The sequence below is a fragment of the Pinus tabuliformis genome, chromosome 5_2 (assembly GCF_031772625.1).
Source record: "Pinus tabuliformis cultivar Carrire ecotype Pingquan chromosome 5_2, CPIR1, whole genome shotgun sequence".
In the NCBI taxonomy this organism is placed as follows: Eukaryota; Viridiplantae; Streptophyta; class Pinopsida; order Pinales; family Pinaceae; genus Pinus; species Pinus tabuliformis.
The window spans coordinates 86,398,688-86,415,721 of record NC_142306.1 but is presented as its reverse complement, the minus strand read 5'-3'; the positions used below and the strand labels follow the sequence as shown (position 1 = coordinate 86,415,721).

Here is a 17,034-nt window from a genome sequence, read left to right as displayed (position 1 = left end):
TTGATTTGGCAGAGAGGAGCCCATAACCAAAGCGAAAAAATGGAAAGCAGTGTGGATATTACCAAGAGCCAAAGTAACTATTTCCCCTCCACACCACGACATTGCTAGTGGGGCCGCGAGATTTACTCTCAACATCCATGGGGCGCAGAGTCTGGTACAGTAACTTTTGCCCCTCCTCACCACGACAACGCTAGCGGGGCCATGGGATTTACTCTCAGCATCCATGGGGTGCAAAATCTAGAAGGAGCCCATAACTAAAGGGAAAGAATATAGAGCAGTGTGGAGATTGCTAGGAGCCATAGTAACTATTGGTTCGACATAGAGGAGCACATAACCAAAGGGAAAAAATACAGAGCAGTGTGGAGATTGCTAGGAGCCATAGTAATTGTTGCCCCTCCTCACCACAACACTACTAGTGGGGTGGCGATATTTACTCTCAACATCCATGGGGCGCAGTGTCCGGAAAGAAGTGTTCACACAAAAATACCAAAAGCTTAGGTCCCGTGCACTCCCTCTTTCTCTCGTTTTCACTCTTCAAAAATGTCAAACACTTAAATTTTTTGAAATGTATGAATCAATTGCAGGACCAAGATATCCAATTGGCCTCCAAATCCCTTAAAAACCTAGTTAGGGAACCCTGACCAAACATAGGAATGTATTTGAAATCTATGGTTTGTAGGGTTTGTGAATAAATGTACTCTGTTGAAGGATGTTGCTACTTCCATACCCAATTTGTAGGATTTAGGTATTAAGGGCTTGACTAGGATTTGTAAAAGCTTAGCCCTATTTTTAGTGGGAAAATCCTCAGATTTTCCTACTTGTTCTCCTTCTCAGACCTTGATTACACTTTGTAGTCTTGTACGCAGCTCCTCAACACATAACCTCCTCAATACTTCTGAATTACCCTCTAATGGTAGCGATTTCCACTGGAATTTGGTTACAACCCTTTGTAGTTTCTTCTCACATTCTAAATGAAAGCATGTAATTCCACATTTAGCACAATCATCGCCTTGTGAGCAAATAATGTAACGTTGGGACTATCAGGAATGCACTAGCGACAAACACTCTACTTATGTTGTTGTAATCTACAAGTTGCAATGGTGTTTTGGAATGCATGTAGGAAACATCATTCACTACATAACATTGTTTGCCATCGATGGTGGGGGCTTAGTTTGAGAGGATTATTGTTCGAGTAATGTTGATTTTCCCATGAACAGATATTGTAACGTTGAGACTATTAGGAATGCACTAGCGACAAACACTCTGCTTATGTTGTAGTAATCTACAAGCTGCAATGGTGTTTTGCAATGCACGTAGGAAACACCATTCACTACATAGTGTTGTTTGCCATCGATGGTGGCGGCTTAGCTTGAGAGGATTATTGTTTGAGTAATTTTGATTTTCTCGTAGTGGAAAGATCCTTGTGGATTTGGACGAGTTGCACTAGCTGTCAAGTTCCATCTGTACAACATTAGCCATTCAAATTCTGAGAACTTGATTATATAGGATAGGTACAAACTCCTAGATATTTTAAAATTCAACTTTGTTTAACTGAGATTATTTGCGGGCTTTTCCTTCTTGAACCTAACCTAAAGAATACAGTCTAGAACATGCTTCAAGTCTCCTAGAACATGCATCAGAAGACTTGAACCTGGATAGATGATATGGCAAGCCACAATCCCAACTACTCAAACCAAAAAGCTGTTAACCATTCTTTGAAATTTATTTTTAATAGCTATCCCCAATTTCAATGATGATGTTTTATCTATATTTTCTGATAATCATAAAACATTATCAATCATACAGATATACATTCATCTATCTATTTATCTGTAAAATATATAAGATTATCTCGCACATGAATTATGCTAAAACCAAAGTAATCAGGGCAAGAACCAAACCTGATGGTTCTGGCCTGGTTCACAGACCAATTAATCTTGGTTGTTGGACCCCTGGAATTGGTCCCGAAACCTACTTCTGGTAATTGTTGTAGCGGAAAATGCAAGTATTAAAAATAATAGGACTTTTGAAACCGGTAGATGCAACAATGTAATATTCCTAAGGTGGCTAATCCGCAGTGACCATAGCAAAGTAGGTCTAGCCAACATGAATGTCAAGAGAATCATAGACATTTTTAACGGTGTGAGATCCTTCTACCTCCACAAGCTTCAATTTGTGATCTTAAATCCTGAAGTTCAAAGATGATGACAATCCCAAATTTGAAATTTGGAGGCGGTATGTTTTCCCTACAGATTAACAGATGGGTCATTTTAGATACATCTAAAGAGAAGAAGCAATGGATTCAAAATCCATCAGATAAAATCAAAATAAATTGGATCTTTTGAATCGTTGAAAGGATAGAAACACCTGTACTAAATCTACCAAACACCTTGTTCCACTGTAATTGCTATTTCATTTGGCTGTCCATGACCATGAATGTGAATAACATTAGGATTACCAATAGATCTTCCCACATCAAGTGTTCTTCTAAGGACCTGCCCAAAGATAGAATATGGTCATATTGATGCATTGCAAGAGAACATTCCGGTGGACACGCTAAAGTTGAACATACCCAATCTCTTTAATTTCAAGTGATATACATGTTTTAGGGATGGATTAATAATTTACTAAAGCATTGGTTTTGTACCAGTCACCTATAAGAAGAGTGATATCACCGTTAGGTGAAGGGAATGGAACAGGGATCAGGGTCATACTAGCTACAATTAGTCCTCCAAATCCCCCTACAGCTTTCTGCAAATACAATGATGGGAAGTAATAGTAGCTACCTATCTGGTCCTTCAACTGGAACTTGTATGTAAAGTTTTCCCTTGGTATGGGGCAGTTTGTGCCAGGTACTCCATCTTGCCACAAATTTCTCCATTGTTGGATGCCACTCCTGTACCAAAACTTGTTTAAAGACCTCAATGCAATATTGCAGATCACCAAATAAATCCATGAATCTCAATCGGCCAATCCACAAAGATAGAACCCAAAGAATTTACCAAGTTAATAAGAAAGCTTGATCCAGGTTGTTAAATACATTCACAAAGATGTTATCATTGGTGACACTGTCAATTTGGGGTCCAGGAAATTGTCCATTTATTAAAATCCCCTGCAACAGTAACAGAATGTGTCTCAGAAAAATCCTGGCAAACCATATGTGAGCTACAACTATTGGCACTGAAACAGAACTGAGTTTTTTAAAAAGTGTACCTACTGAGGAATAACAAGAGGCAGTATTGTGTCCCATGGAATGTTCCATGTAAAATATCTATAGGGATCTTCAACTAGAGAATAGACAAAAAATGCCATGATGATAAACAACCTCAAGGAACCCAATGAATTCATGGTGACGATCTTTGGGCCTTTTTCTAGGTCTTGTTTTATATGTTTATTAGTTTCCAGCAAGGTGGGCTTCTTCAGAAATAGTTTCTTTCACTCTACATGTTAAGAAATTGGCTTCTTTAGAAAATATGTTGCATTCTCATATATATTAGAGAAAAGAGCAGCCAAACAACATAGATCTTGCAATGCACAATAGTTATAACAAAAGAAATTCTAACTAAACTGAATGGATCAAAAATCCACATTCCATAAACTTGGACTGAGATAGTAGAAGCAATAAATACCTTACTCCAAGTTTGTTGTAAACAACCCAACACAAGACAAGCCTTAAAATTATGCACCAAATGCACAAATTCTTGGGTAGCTCTTTACTCCATTCTACCTATGACTTGTAATTTTTTTACTATCAAAAATGTACCTGTGATTGTGTTTGTGGTTGTATTGATCTACAAGCTTGACAAAGTTAAGATGATAGAGAGGATAAATCTCAAGGACTCATTCTTGTCTTCCTCTCAGCCTCTGTCAGTGATGTAAAGCAGCAAAGTGTCACAGGCACTTTCTCTAAGGATATCCTGCAAATTTTAGCATAAGAGTGCCCATGAAAGAGGGAATGTTCCACAATTGGGCTTGAGTCCTCAGGAGGAAGATGAAACAACTTCTAGAGGAAAATCAAGATGGACCACAATTCTTCCAGCTAGCAACTATAGAGATATTAGCTAAACATTGAACTCCAAATGTTTCATGTGTTCAATCCCTGTGAATGCTTCAACCTCTTTCTGTGATTCCCCAATTTCCAACATATGCCTCTGTGTTCACTACACAAGAATCCCCCACAAAAATTTTCTTCTAAACTTGATTCTCAAAATCTTCATTCCATTTATCCCAACAAATGGTAGAATTCATCACACTACACTATGCCTCCACTTAGCACTATCTTCTTTCCACACCACTTCACTCCTATTTTCACCTCATCAAGCCCAAAGAAAACACAACAACAATTGTTATATTGGCAGTGAGTCACTGCCACAACCCTAGCACTGTAAACAAACAACAAACCACCACTCTCTATTACATTGGAGACCAAATCGTGGAATGAAGACAAATAACTCGAATAGAATTCCAAGTCTGTTAAAATTGGCAACTAGGGCCAAACTCCATGTAGGTCATCTTATTTATGGCAGCTGATATTTTTCTTGGATCCCTCTCATCAAGAGGTGTAGGATAGATATAAAGGTCCTCCGATTCAAATAAGTATTCATGGAGTTTTGAATTTATTTGTGTTATAAGGCAATTCGTCAAGGTCGGCCAACAACCAAATAAACCCCACATGTGCTCAACGTTTTAGTATAAATAGAGGTGGCCTTCAAGTCATTTCAACACACTTGGGATCTCTTCCTCTCTCTACTTGTCCTTGGGTTTTAGTAGGAGGGGAGATCCTAAGGAATAATGTTGCCTTGATCCAGAGGGAAGAAAGCCGGAATTAGCGGAAACGCTGAAACTGTCGGAAAAGCTGGAACTACCGGAAAAGCCGAAACTGCCGGAAAAGCTGGAAAAGCCAAAAAGCCAAAAAAGTTGGAAAAGCTTGAAGAGTTGAAATTGCTGGAAAATCTGGAAAATCTAGAACTACCGGGAAAGCGAGAAATGCCAAAAATGTCAGAATTTCCAGAAAATCTGGAAAAGCCGAAAAATCCGGAACTTCCAGAAAAGATGGAACTACAGGGAAAGATGGAACTACTGGAAAAGCTGAAACTACCAGAAAAGTCAGAAAAGCTGGAAAAGCCGAAAATTTTAGAACTGTTGAGACTGCCGAAAGTGCCTGGAACAACCGGAACTACCGAGAACTGCTGGAATTGCCAGAACTTCTGGGAACTGCCGAAACGATCGGATAATTTGTCTTCGAAGGAGAGTAGCATGCAAGGGACAACTAACTAACATTGGGATAGTTGTATGGTACTTAGCAGCAAATACACCAAGCATGAAATGTTATAGCTAGCATGCAAGGGACAACTAGCATGTAACAACAAGCATGCTAAGGACAACAAGCATGCTAGGGACAACAAGCAAGCAATGGACAACAAGCAAGCAAGGTGCAACCAACACACAGGTCAGGATGGCAACATGGTGCAACAATGGCACATAATGTAGTACAATGATGTGTATAGTCATGATTAATGAAGCATGATGAGATGTGGCATAGTGATTATGGGTGCAGCATGGTGCAATGCGGTGAGGTGCAGCATGATGACGAAATGCATCACAACGATAGGTGAAGGATTCACCTTGGAGAATTAGTTGAAGCAACATGTCTTCAACTGATCTCACGTATCATCTTCTTAGATATGATCTATGCTCTTATCTAGATAAGTCAAAATGTTGACTTATCTTGTAAACGTACTATCTCTTTCTCTCTTTGTTGAACTATTGAAGAACATATAAGAAGAATTGATCAAGGGTTTCCCCACATTGGGGGTTGTCCCTGGCTAGCACCACATCTTCTGTCCTATTGTCTTGGCTTGTCTTCTGCGATTTATGTTTATGTTCTATCTACAGTTTACTTTAATGCTTATGTGATTGCTAAATATGGAGCTAATTGTGAAAATTTAAATAAATTTCTCTAAGCAAGAGTGAAAGATCAATCACCGAAGACAGTTGGGAAAGGGCCAAAGGATCAGTGGATTCCTCATCCCTCTTCAAATTCACCAAGGGTGAATTTGAAGCAGAGAATATTATCAGAATGGCATAGCAAAATATGGCCTACCTAAATATCACTTCATTGGAAGACCGAATCTCAGGGTGGAAGGAATGGCAGATAACTAGTTCGGCCATTATGCGAAGGAGTGTCCGAATGGCAGGGACACATCACTTGATTATGATAACAATCATTCTAGGGACATCTTCAATGATCAAAGGAATGACAGGCAATGCAGGTCATCAACGAAATGGCCGACTCTTCATAGAAAGCAAGGAACCCAAGGTATAAAGAATCAAATGTTATTTCTGATCAGATAAAGAAGCATTATCTTGTATTGGCCCTCTCCTTCAGATTCTTTGGGAATCTTGCTTATAGATTGTATTGCTTCGAGGCACTTCATCGGATAGATCAGTGCACTCTCTAATTTTGTAGAGATGGAAACAATCGTGGGATTATACTTGGAGCCAATGCCACGTATCCTGGAAACGGTGTAGGGAATGTTAACTCTCAATTGAATAAGAGTAACTCGATTCATTTACAGAATCTCTTTTATGTGCCTGATCACAAGAAGAACCTGGTGTCAATCTTGAAAATGGAAGTCAAAGGTTTCATGGTGGCATTCATCGATGGAAAGGTACGTGTTAAAAGATATAATTTTCAAAGATGATTTTTCTCATGGGTTCAGGGTTGGAAATTTGTATCAAGTTGCAGGATGGTCCATTGGGGATCATGTCAATTGACATATCACATCTATAACACCGGAGGTCTACCTATGGGGCCCTACCTGATGTGAGTCAAATGGTGATAGGGATGTCTGAATTCAAGTAGAGCATGAAGGTACATGTCTGAGATGTACCGAAGGAAAATCTTATAAGGGGATGATTCCCCTCATGCAGTAGGTCCACGGGATTGGAACAACACGAGGAGTTTGATATTCATGATCGGGAATGTCATGTATACAGGTGGAAGAAAGCCCTCTCTGGCTTGAAGCAAAACACCCCAAGCATAGTATGAGAGGATTGATAGCTGTCTGATGAAGCTTGAGATTCACTAGGGCTGAAACCGATCAAACCATTGCCTGAAGGTTGTGGATGATAGACCTCTCATACCAACACCTTATAAGGATGACCTATTTCTGATAGGTGCAGATCCTCTCATTTGCAGAAGTAAGAGGGAGTTGGATTCCAGATGTGGAATGATAAACTGCAAGCCTATGACTACCTCAAGGATCTTAACTTTCAGAAGTTATATGTTAGTGATGTCGGACCAGATTTGGGAAATGCCTCTAAGTTTCATAAACTCATTCGTGTTGATGTTCTTGGTGAACTTCCGATCGGACATATGTTTTATAGTTAGCATGGTGAGCTCATATTTGGTTGAGCCTCACTGGATTGGTGCCAAGAATCTTCTGAGATATATTCGGGGCACAATCTCTCATGGATTGAGATACACTACTAGAAATATGAAACTGCATGATTATTCGAATGCTGACTGGGCAGGCAATGTAGAGGATCACTAGAGCACTTCTCAGTGCTGGTTCTCTTTGGATTCTACTTCGATATCATGGATGAGCAGGAAGCAGAAGTCGGTTGCTATAAGCACTGCCGAGACCAAATACATGGCTACGATCATGATCTCGTGTGAAGCTGCATGGTTGCAGAAGCTCTTAAGTGGGATGTTTGTACACATGGTGAATACCACCGTGATTCTCTGTGACAACCAGAGGGGTGATTCAATTATTGAGGAATCTTGTATTCGATGATTGCTCCAGTAGATATACATCAGACACTGCGTTATCTATGATATGTTAAGTCGATGAGCAAGGAGGCTCCATCACATTGAGAGTGATGTACAGGTCACAGACATTTTGTCAAAGACCCGAGGAAAGGTCAAATCTGTGACTTTCCCGAATGACTTGGATTCATTGACAGACCTTCTTATAAGGGTCCTGCATGTTGCATGCATTGAGCTTTGGGAGCTCTAGGGGGCTTGGGGTACTTACTGGAGCAACATACGACCATAGGGAGACTCACTATCCCCTGGTGGTGTGCAATGAATAGGATGATTAATTATTCTATGGGCCGAGATGATTAGTTTTCACATGGAAACTATGGAACGGGATCATTAGTTCTCCTGTGGGACAACATGAATTGTTCTCTGTGGCGACTATGGAACAGTATGATTAGTTCTCCTGTCGAGGCATCCTACCCATGCAATCTGGGACTCATGGGAAGTACCTCTCATCTGATCAATGAGTAGAGAAATGAGGATAGGGACCATAGTAGTACTATCAATGGATGCATCTCTATCTCTATCGTACTCCCTATGCTAGGATGACCTCAATTAATCTGGGATCAATGAAACTGATTTGGGATTAGTATGAGTGGTTTGAGACACTCTCTTGTGATATTGATCTGGGATCAATAAAACTGACTTCGGGTTAGTAAGAGTGATGTGACACACCCTCTTCAGATGAAACTAACTTTGGGTCAGTAGAGAATGGCATGAGACATTCTCAATCAATTCTTCTTCTTCATGGTTCAGCAAAGCAGCGTTGAATAGATCAAAGTAGAGCAAAGCAGAGTTCATCAGAGTAGAGCTCAGCAGATCAGAGCAATGAAGGGCACTGATGGCATAGATTGTACAGTAAGACATATGGATCAACAGATGGAGTTCTCCCTAGTTGAGAGGGAGTGTTAAAATTGGCAACTAGGGCCAAACTCCATGGGTCATCTTTCTTATGGCAACTGATATTTTTCTTGGATCCCTCTCATTGAGAGGTGTAGGATTGATCTAAAGATCATCCAACTCTGATAGTATTCATGGAGTTATGAATTTATTTACGTTATAAGAAAATTCATCAAGGTTGGCTAGCAACCAAATAAACCCCACATGTGCTCAACGTTTTAGTATAAATAGTGGTGGCCTTCAAGTCATTTCAACACACTTGGGATCTCTTCCTCTCTCTACTTGTCTTTGGGTTTTAGTAAGAGGAGAGATCTTAGGGAATAACGTTTCCCTGATCCAGAGGGTAGAAAGCTAGAACTGCTGGAAAAGCTGGAACTGCCAAAAAAGCCAGAAAAGCCGGAAAAGTTGGAAAAGCCAGAAAAGCCAGAACTGCCGAACTGTTGGAAAAGCCGTAAATGCTGGAAAATCTGGAACTACCAGAAAAGTCGAAAAAGCTGGAAATTTCAGAAAAGATGGAACTGCCGGAAGAGATGAAACTATAGGAAAAGACAGAAAAGCTGGAAAAGATGGAACAACTAGAACTGCCAGAAAATCCAGAATTGTCGGGACTACTGGAACTGCCAGGAACAACTGGAACTGCTGGAACTGCCGGGAACTACTAAAACAGTCGGATCATCTGTCTCTAAAGGAGAGAAGCATGCAAGGGACAACGAACTAACATTGGGATAGTTGTATGGTACTTAGTAGCAAATACACCAATCATGCAATGTTACGGCTAGCATGCAACGGACAACTAGCATGCAACAACAGGCATGCTAAGGATAACAAGCATGCTAGGGACAACAAGCAAGCAAGGGACAACAAGGAAGCAAGGTGCAACCAACACATAGGTTAGGATGGCATCATGGTGCAACAATGGCACATAATACAGTAAAGTGATGGGTGCATTCATGATTAATGAAGCGTGATGAGATGCAACATAGTGATGATGGGTGCAGCATGGTGCAGCGCGGTGAGATGCAGCATGATGACGAAATTCAGCACAACAATAGGTGAAGGAGTCACCTTGGAGAATTAGTTGAAGCAACATGTCCTCAACTGATCACATGTATCATCTTCTTAGAGATGATCTATTCTCTTATCTAGATAAGTAAAAGTCTTCACTTCTATTGTAAACGTACTATCTCTTTCTCTCTTTGCTTAACTATTGAAGAACATATAAGAAGAATTGATGAAGGGCTTCCCCACATTGGGGTTTGTCCCTGGCTAGCGCCACATCTTGTGTCCTCTTGTCTTGGCTTGTCTTCTACAATTTGTGTTTATGTTCTATCTGTAGTTTACTTTAATGCTGATGTGATTGCTAAATATGGAGCTAACTGTGAAAATTGAAATAAATTGCTCTAGGCATTAAACATACCTAAAGTTAACAAATTCCAAACCAAAAAACACTCATGCTTGGGGAGGAAACCAAAGTCCATAAAAAGGGAAATAATGAGTCCTCATCCCAATGCCTGGCCAAACAAACCCACATGTAGTGACAAACTCCTCCATTGCACACTTCTGAACCACCCACACTAGTGTGAGGAAAGAATGAAAGGAGAGAAATTGATGTATTAACTTACTATCATGTCTGGTTTGCATGATTTTACAAGTGTCTAAATGAGGGGGCTTTCCATAAGATTCAAATGCGTCGTGAACAAAGTAGGATAGTGCAGTCAATGAAGGGATTTTCACAGCAAGGAATTCAAAGAGAGTATTTTGGTGTCAGCTTTCCAAGAAGTATTGTTTTAAAATTTAAAGGCATTTTATGAGCAGTTTTAAGATATTACTTTGGGTTGTTTGCAATGTTAGTACTATAGCTAGAAATGTTCTTTTAATGTCATTGTTTATTAGAATAACATTATTCAGAATATGATGATAATATAGAAGTAGTCTGAAAGGAGACTTATGAGTAGGCACAATATTTTTATTTCTACTTGAAATAGCAAATATAAAAAAAAAATTCTTGGAAAAAAGACTAAATCCTTGAAGTGGTCAATTGATCAGTGATTTTCTAGCCAATACAAAAGTGTTGTTGAGAGTTGTAGGTGAAAAGTGAAGGAAGTTTAGTGTTGACAACAATGGAAGAGTCAACTGAAGCATAAGCAATGGAGTATTGGCTTACTTGATTGCATCAATAGCAACATACTTCTAGTGCATCTACATGCTAAAGTCAACTAAGTCTAATGATAATCAGATCTAAAGCCTAGGAGGTGTCTATTGACCATGTGGAGGCACTACCTTCTTTAAGTAGTTAATCGTGATCTGAGCATATATTATGTTCCATTCATAAGTGATATGTCTGTGTATCCACAAAAGCAACCAATCTCAACAACATGCCCTAACTCCCTTCAAACTCTTGAAGCAAACTCATTCCTATAAGTCAAGTTTCTATATATATTGTTGCTTCAGTTTAAAGGAAAGGTCCCGTACATTTTCACTCAAAATCATACTAGACCGATATGTGTGAAGAGTGAGTTGGTAAGAATTATAGAATGGTAATTTTCCAACCTAGAATCAAAGGGTGGAAGGATTCAATGAATTTATTGTTAAAAGGTTTATAGTGAAAAATATATATCCTTTTATAAAGGTGTTTAGTGACTTGTTTGAATTTTTTTTTTAATAGAGAGAAATAGGGATGATGCTTGTGAGAAGGATGGTATTGATAAAGTGCCTTCTTCCCATGCTTTGTTAGCTACTAATGACCTGGTTTACCTTGAATTTGAGAAAAATACTAGGGATATTGAATCCCAGTGGTTTTGCTAGATGGGATATACAGGTGTTGGACTCGGGAAGAGTGCATATGGAATGGTTATCCCTATTGAGCTTGAGATGAGACTACTTAGAGCATGACCTGGATATAGTCAAACTCCATTGCCAGATGGAGGTCATTTTAAATTGATTTGCAAGAAGGTTATTTTGTACTCATTGTTTTGTTTGTTGCTAAATATAATTATGTTGAGTTCCAGAGTGCAAACTTCCCCCTACTGACGATCTGGTTGATGATAGTATATGCCTAAGTTGGAGACAAATGATAGTTCTGTTGATTTGAAGGGACAACATGCACCTTTGTTTTGGGGGTGATTACATTTTGCACCATCTATTTACCAAGAACACTACTCTTTTCCCTGCAAAAATCCTCATCATAGAGAAGAGGATCTGAGAGTCTAAATTCTTAGTATGGTAGTAGTGATGCTTATAGATCTTTGTAGAAGAGGCATAGGAGGAAGAATTGTGGACCAGTGCTAACTACCAGGATTGGTTGTGGGTTGGGTTGATGAGTGGTCATGGCAAAATTTGTACAAGTGCCAAATAACTTCATAAATATGTGTATAATCAATTGTACACTCATAAATATCTCTTTACTCCTATTGATTTGTCTTGTTGCTATGTTGGCATGTTATGCCATGCAAGAAATAATTGATTCAAGCCATTGTATGTGAACCTTATTGATTGTTGTGACCCTTTTATCTATATGTTTAAAGAGGAATGTTATTGAGCTTGTTTGCATGTAAAAACCCAACTTGATGTCATCAAGAACCCAATTATTGTATAACTAGTAAAAAAAAAACATATAGATTTGTTTGATGATAAGAAAATAAGGAAAAGTAAAAAAAGAAGCCACTGAAGGCCTAGGTATTGCTCAAATTAGCAACAAACCATGAAACTACTTTTTTATATACACCAAAAACCAAAAAGAGCTTTTGAGCAAAGAATATTAAGTTTATACTATCTTAGATGGCTCTATCACTTGCTTTGGTTGATTATCTTCTTGCATGATTTGGGAGAATTTATGATTGCAGGTTACATGATTGAGATTGCTTAGTTGATAACTTGATAGAACTATGATTTTGGAGACTATTCTTAATAGAGCTTTTTGGGAAACCTGTTCTGACCATTTGTGCATAGGCTCTTGTTGCACCTTAGGTTATGGAGATTGGAGGTTCAAGTTATAAAGAACTCTTAATTGTAAGCCCTGTTGCATGAGATTGCTTCACTGTGTTCCAAAGAGGACTGGGTAGAGGTGTTGTGAAGGTAACTGTTATGTTGCACCTCATTATGGTGTGGGATTTTCACTGTCAATAATCTCATCCTCACTATGTTAAGGGTGGAAATGATGGGAGATGTGATTTCTCTAAAAAAATTATAGGAAAGGTTGCAATAATGATGTTAACTGTAGGAAATTATTATTACGGAACATTGTTAAGATAATGCCACCTTCATAGCTCCTCCAAGTTGTGTTTAAGGGAGGATATGAGAATATTTAATGTAAACCCAACTTGAGGGGTTTATTGGACCTTTAGGATTTCTTGACCACTCTATTTATGGTTTATTGCAATCCCACCCTTTGGGGTTTTATGGGTAACCTTAATTGATAAGGCCCTAGTTTCATTTGACATGCACATTACACATAATGCATTGTGCTGATTGGGATGATCTTACCTAGATGTACTTCATTGTTTAAATGTGTTCTAAATACTACATCTCATTCAGTTACCTTGGGCTCATCATGAAACCCTAACAAATGAAACATAGGAATGCTAAGCCCAATTTGATACAGAGCAATCTTGTGATGCCTACAAATTCATGATGATTAGAAAATTTACCACAAGTAATTCCAAGGTGTTGTTGGAATGTGAAGATTGAGGAATTATAAACTGTTAGAACACAATTTCGGAAATCATCACGCATAAAAACTCCTTAATGTCCAAACTATTTCCTTGGAAAAGGTCAACTATGGGACACTCTCTTCCAAGACACGGATCTCGATAACCTTAAGAATTAAAAAACCCCTTAATGTCTGAACTCTTTCTTGGGAAAAGGTCAATTGTGGGACACTCTTCTCAAAGACAGGGATCTCAATAACCCTAGGACTTGGATGGCATCTACAGATCCTAAAATACTATTGATAAAAATGGAGAAAAAGGAAGAACAAGGATTAACAAACCATTTAGAGAAGAAACATAATCATTTATGAACATAGGAAATTAAAGACGTCAAACCAACAGAAAGTATATATATACATTACAAAATAGAAGAAAAAGTCTTACTATGTAGTGAAAAGACTAATAAGTCTTTAGTTAAGAGGATCTTGTTTCAAGCAGCTTAAATTTAGAATCATGTATCCTATCAGGATACTAAATCAAATCAATAGCCAATTCATTTGGATTATAACCCTCCCCAAAAGAGGGACTCTTCAGAAATGTCAGGTTTTCTTAGAAATGCTAAAACTATGGTAGAAGAAAGAACTAGAAGGGTTAGCATTGTTTAGGATGGAAATAAAATTAACCAATATTATAAACAAATTAAAAATTTGGTCAAAAGAAAAGTGGAAAGAGACCAATTCAATTAAGACAAAGCATGAACAAAAGATTATAATACATCAAGGATATAATGTTGGGAAGACTGACGGAATCATTCTAGATAGAAGAAGAGTGACAATTAAGGGAATAGGAAGATATATGTGGTAGATAGGAATCAGAATGGAGAATTAAATCCAGAATGATGGGGACAGAAATATCAAATTCTTCCAAAAACAACTTTAAGTTAGAGGTGCATTAGTGTTATTCACATGGTAAATTTGGAAGCTAGATAAGGTAGGAGAAAATGAGATTAAAGCTTTAGCGATTCATTTCTTATTTATTTTGATGGGCAATAATGTGTCGGGATTTGGGAAGCAAAGATGCTTCTTCCTTACTTGCTAACATTTCCATATTCATAAACCAAGAACTAAAGGATTTTTTGTTGAAGCCTGTTTCCCGAATAAATTTCTACTAGCCTAGATAATAAAACTAGATTTTCTGGAAAAAATGGGAATCAAGTACAAAAGGAAAAATTATAGGTCTTGTAAACTCAACTTTCATTGCTTTAATTCCAAAGGGAAAAACATTCATATTGTAGTAGATTTACAACAATTTCACTGGCAACACCATTCATAAGATCATCTCTAAATCGATATCTCCAAGTTTGCAGCCTTTTATACTAGTTTAATTGCTAATGAGAAACAGGGGTTTCTTAGTTGATAAGAACACACATTTTTTAGATATATATAATTTAGCTCCAAAAATTTTCCTTATGGATAAAAAGAAGAAGTCGGAGTAATATGTTTTTAATTTAGATATGGCATGTTAGCTTTTGGGGTTACACTAAGTTTTTTCACCTTAATAGTAGAGCATTGTCTCCTAGCCCCTTGGCAATGGTTCATGGACATTTTGATAGCTCAGTTTGGGTGGTGTTGTGCTGTACAAAAGACCCCCATTTCATAAAAATATTTACACAAGATCTTAATATGAAATGAGTCCCTTTAAAAAATAAACTTTCTTTGATGTGTGAATAAAATGGTATTTACGTCATCAGAAGAAAATCCTTACTAAAAGGCCCTATGTAAATAAATCATTTTATAAAGCCTTTTAAATAAAAAACAAAGTGTTCCTTTAAAAATATTACAAAACTATTCTATATTGTGATAAAGCGATCAGAGATCACATATCGCAATATCATAGGAAACACACACAAAAACAAACCTCACCCAATTCTCTGATCCGAAAAGGTAATCGCAATCAGTAATCGAGGAAAGCAAATGCCAAGCATACAATAAAACAAAGCCATTCAACTCCTTCAATGCGATAAAGCAAATCACAATCGGCAAATCAGTCGTGTCAATGATAAAGGTACATATGAAAAGGCCTAATAAAAACCCCAATGCGATAAAGCAAATAGAAATCAGCAATCGGCGGAGTCACATGACAAAGGGATAAAGCTCAAGCAAAATCCTGACTACGATCTATTAATTAGGCCCACATATCAAAAGGTAAAAATATATTAAAACAATTAGCATCCATTATATTATATCACCTTTCGGTAGTCAGAGATATTTACAGCAAGTACTAAAGCCCCTCCCTTCGACACTCTCGATTGCCAATTTACGATTTATTGCGGATCAGTGATCAATGAAATCTAAAGTACGCTTGAAATAATCATTCGGCATATAAGCAATGTGATAGGATTTTATGATGTTATTTACTACGATTGACAGTTTAAACGGCTATTCAATAATGCAGTTAAGGGTAGATCTTTCAAATATTTTATCCGTGGTAATCCTTAACTATATTTCATTTATCATATGCCAATCGACGTAATTCTATTCATTGTCATATTGGCTTGCAGCAACACTTTCTTTGTATCATGGTTTGCAACTGTTTGTGCAGAATCCTTCTCAAACCAAAAATCCAGAGAAAATGGGGAATAAATCAAAGAAGTCCACAACAACAGCTCCTCTAGTCAAAGATCATGGACCAAGCAAGAAAGGATTAATCTAAGATATGACAAGCCTTGGTCTGGGAAACACTAGTTGGGAGAGCATGTACAATCTGATAGAAGCAGAGGAGCCTGAAGAATTATCTGAGGAAGCCACAAATGATTCAACTAACAAATCAGAAGGAACTCTTAAAGAATTGGCTTGTTCTTATCTTCACAGGATAGCAGCGCGAGCTAAAATCCTACCATATACTGACGTATTAAGATGGGTGGTGGAGAAAATTCCAGTCTCGGACAGAACATTTTGCACAGCTGGTGGGAGGATATTCAGCTCATTCCAGCCTGAGGATCTCTTGAAGATGTACCCCTTATCTCAACATGAGAAGTGATACAACAAGGCATTCCTTAAAGCGTTTGCTAAGGAAAATGATTCAGGGTTAGCCTCGATAAGGCAATGGAGGCATTTCCCCAAAAGGCACAAGCACAAGTCATTGGGCAAGTACTCTATTGACTCATTGGCTTCTCCTTATTGCTATGTTGGGGCTATGATGTGTAGGATGTGGGGAATACATGATTCTGCCAAATTCACCATAGAAATGGTTCCCCTAATGGAAACTACAATCAATGGGTATGTGATGGATTGGGCAAATATTTTGTTTGATAAGCTAGCCACAACAATTTTAGAGTACAGAACAAATGCACATAAAACTTCCCGGATTATCCCCCCTTTCTATTACAGTGCGTATATTATGGATACTATTTGCTTTAATTCTGAATATCCAATACTCGGATGGAGATGGACTCCCCAAGACCCGAATCAAATCCATATTTACCACCAGTAGTTATGGAAGGCGCATTACAGAAATCATCTGTATAAAATTTGAAATGGTTTCATTCTCCATGTATATTATTCTATTTTTAGTAAACCTACCCCCAGGATATTCGGGGAGGAGAAATTTACTTATATAAGGCTTTTTGGTAGCCTTACTAAACTCCATGTTCTCCCCCTGTAT

At 38.1% G+C, this 17,034-nt stretch overlaps 1 pseudogene; it reads right to left on the bottom strand.

Moving 5' to 3' along the window:
• Positions 1–1,181: 1,181 nt before the first annotated feature.
• Positions 1,182–3,348, bottom strand: LOC149157672 (L-ascorbate oxidase homolog; annotated as a pseudogene).
• Positions 3,349–17,034: the final 13,686 nt, after the last annotated feature.